The 4001-nt window shown below is 41.2% G+C and overlaps 1 pseudogene; it reads right to left on the reverse strand.

Annotated features, from left to right (window-relative positions):
- Positions 1–2623: 2623 nt before the first annotated feature.
- On the reverse strand, positions 2624–2741 carry LOC124790725 (annotated as a pseudogene).
- Positions 2742–4001: the final 1260 nt, after the last annotated feature.

Raw genomic sequence — 4001 nt, forward strand, 5'->3', positions numbered from 1 at the left:
GGAAGACATAAAATGTACACTGGCAATGGCAAGAAAAGCGTTTCTGAAGAAGAGAGATTTATTAAATCGAGTATAGATCTACGTGTCAGGAAGTCCTTTCTGAAAGTATATGTATGGACTGAAAACTTGTATGGAAGTGAAACATGGACGATAAATAGTTCAGACAAGAAGAGAATAGTTCTTGAAATATGGTGCTACAGAAGAACGCTGAAGATTAGGTGGATAGATCACGTAACTAATGAGGAGGTACTGAACAGAATTGGGGAGAAGAGGAATTTGTCGCACAACTAGACTAGGAGAAGGGATCTGTCAGGCATCGAGGGATCACCAATTTCATATTGGAGGGAAGCATGGAGGGTAAAAATCGTAGATGAAGACTAAGAGGTGAATACACTAAGCAGATTCAGAAGGACGTAGGTTGCAGTAGGTACTTGGAGAGGAAGAGGCTTGCACAGGATAGACTAGAATGGAGACCTGCAACAAATCGGTCACTGGGCTGAAAACCGCAACAACAACAAGCGTAAAGTTGCACAGGATGATTCAGTTGCCCCTAGGGATAGGTTTCATGCAACCCTCAATGCCAACAGAAACCATGTGTGAGATTTTCATATTCTCTCGCTTCCTACAAGCAAACTATTTGTCCCTCCAGAAAAAATGAAGTGGACTTGTTTCTGAAAATTTTAATGTAGTTAAATTCTGTGCTGGGATACATTTTCGATTATGGCCACAAGTTTAGAGTTAGCAAGAAAAAGCGTTTGACGGTCGCTTTTCTACATTTTGCTTGAATAATTCCGAAACTAGAGTCTCTAGAGAGAACTTATTAACCACATTCAGCTTCCAACAGAAAGGTCCAGTTCTTTTTTCTGTATGACTGATAGATCGCGTGAAGCGATAGAGAGTCTGGAAATCTTTAGCTTGGTATTTGAAGATGTAGCGAGTTGTATAAAACACATGGAAAGGGGCAGCTGAAACATCCTGTACATATTCTCGAAGGCAAAAGAGAAAAGACGCGCCGCGAAAGAATTATCTGAATGGAATATACATCGATAGATGTGGTGTGCATGCACACAAACAAATTATTACACTTTCATAAAGTTTGATGATTTATTCATGAGAAAGATCACAAATTGAGCAAGTCAGTAACGACTTGGTGTACATCTGGCCCTTGTCCAAGCTAAGAATCTTCAACATCCCAGCGCGTCAGCAATCGTTAGTTAATATATTAAAAAACTAAAAACCCGCCTCGATTGCGTAAAAAGCACCTAGTGTTAACACGAGGTGCTTTTTACGCAATCGAGGCGGGTTTTTAGTTTTATAATATTTAAACTTGTCCAAGCTGTTATTCGGCTTGACACTGATTGAAAGAGTTGCTGTATGTGCTCCTAAGGGATATCGTCCCAAATTCTGTCCAACTGGTGCATTACTGGTCAAAATTCCAAGCTGGTTTGAGGGCTCTGCCCATGATGCTCCAAATGTTCTCAACTGCGGAGAGATCTGGCGACTTTTATGGTCAACGCAGGGTTTGGCAAGCATCAAGACAAGCAGTATAAATCGTCGTTGTGTGTGGGCGGGCATTATCTTGCTGAAACGTACGCTCAGAATTGCTTGCCTGAAGGGCAACTAAACGGGACGTAGAACATTGTCGACTTAACTGCTGTGCTATAGCGGTGCTGCAGATGACAACCAAAGAGACCTGCTATGAAATCAAAAGGCAGCTCAGATCATCAATCTTAGTTGTTGGGCTGTATGGTGAGGGACTCTCAGGTTGTTATCCCTCCACTTTCCGGGTTGTCTCCAGACACGTCTTTGCTGGTAACTGGGGCTAAATTCGAAGCAGGACTCATCGCTGAAGATATTTCTATTCCAGTCACTGAGATTCCAGGATGCACGCAAGTCCGAAGGAACTTTGGATCGTACTCCTGAACAACACAGGCACTGCAATATCATATCTATCCCCCGACAACGGGAAAGAGACTTTCAACTAAACTGTCTTTCCTGAACGGAAACATACGTAATGAATGTATGAGTGCATGTTTTAGACATATGGTTGAAGAGATATAAAAGTTTGCGCCTAGTCTTGATTCGTGCTCAGCCTAATGTTTTCTTTTTTCTCTCAATTTAGGTGACGTCTGTTCCATATAACTTCATAATAACAGTTTTTTACAAATAGATAAATCCTTCAATTTCCGCTGATCCGCATGTGTATACGTTTCATGTATAAATTAGAACGTGGCAATCAGCCGATACCAGCCAGGGCCCCCTCCGCACACTGTCACGTTAATTTGACGTAAGTTTATAGTAGGAAAAAGACTGAGCAGTTAAGAAGACTGGGCACTTAGTTGCTATCATAGCTTCCAAATCAAAAGAATGGTTCTTAATAGTTTACTTTTTTTAGTTTAACCGTGTTTAAAGTTGATGTTTAGCACTCCGTCTTCAGGCAACGAGTGGCCTACCGGGACTATCCGACCGCCGTGTCGTCCTCAGTGGAGGATGCGGATAGGAGGGGCGTGTGGTCAGCACACCGCTCTCCCGGTCGTTATGATGGTATTCTTGACCGAAGCCGCTACTATTCGGTCGAGTAGCTCCTCAGTTGGCATCAAGAGGCTGTGTGCACCCGGAAAAATGGCAACAGCGCATGGCGGCCCGGATGGTCACCCATCCAAGTGCCGACCACGCCCGACAGCGCTTAACTTCGGTGATCTCACGGGAACCGGCGTAACCACTGCGGCAGGGCCGTTGCCTTAAAGTTGATGTTGCAAAAGCTAATTGAAAATACCCAACTTATCATATTGTATTAAAAATGGGCTTTTAGAGCAAAATGTCCGACTACATATGACACCAAGTCCGGCTTTTCTATTTTTGGACGTGGCAACCCCACCTGCGCGCCTCAAGGCCGTGTACCCCAACGACCTATATAAATAACCCAAAATGGCCAAGGCACCACCATATTAGAAGCTAACTTGAAATTTAGCTGCAATATTTTGCAACGTCAGGTTGGCTGATACTAGTCGTCTGATAGCACGGAATCATATGTTTGTTTTTGTTATACAATGGCATTTGCTGTTGCCAGTCACAGAAGGACGCATTTCGCAACATGGTTCCCCTATGAAGTGCTTTTATCGTGTACTATGTCATCTTAAGCGTGATTCTTGCAATGTGCTAGCTACTGCATTACTTTGATGACTTTACTGTAATGCAAACAAGCGTATATTTCTAATTACCAATATATCTTTCCTCTTAGATATAGGCGAATCCATTTGTCACCTTTACATTTCGTTATTCTACTCCTGACTTGAATGACATTTGTCTCTTGAATGAACTGCGTCAGATATTTATCAGAGGTGCATTTAACAGCTCTTTGGAATTGATAGTGAGAACAAATCGTCGTCGAATAAATAACATTTAAAAACTTAGATCGAAGACGTATTTATGGCTACAGTTGAAGAGAATTCCAGATATTTAGGCTTTTTTTAATTCTAGCGTTATGTTGTTTTTTGTGTGGTTTTGAGCAGTTCTAATAGAAGTCAAGGGTGTTATTTTTATTTAATATTGCTCTAGGAAATTGGTAGCCCGGAAAAAAGCGATTAACAGATCCCGTTAAATCAATTCATTTAGTTTGAATATTCTCACATTTCTGTGACCTGCTGTATTATCAGCATCCTGCAGGACACCACAAATCTGTTTTCAATCTACCGCTGTCATTGTATAAAACCAAGTATTACTGTTTAACAAGCAAACCCAACGTTTCTGCAGTCACAGGCTTTCAAGACCCATTTGATAATGGATACAATAAAACTGATTCATATTATTGTACGTTGTGCATTGAGTTGAAAACAAACCCTACTGACAACCTAATATTCATGTTGTAAAGCTAATAGGAATAAAGAGAAATGAAATAAAACACGTTTATGCTATGCAGTAATTAACAACTATCATCCTAGAATTTTAAGCTTCCCGTACTTGCAGAAAAATGATGATGAATTAAAGATGGGTCTGCCTTT

The sequence above is a fragment of the Schistocerca piceifrons genome, chromosome 3 (assembly GCF_021461385.2).
Source record: "Schistocerca piceifrons isolate TAMUIC-IGC-003096 chromosome 3, iqSchPice1.1, whole genome shotgun sequence".
In the NCBI taxonomy this organism is placed as follows: domain Eukaryota; kingdom Metazoa; phylum Arthropoda; class Insecta; order Orthoptera; family Acrididae; genus Schistocerca; species Schistocerca piceifrons.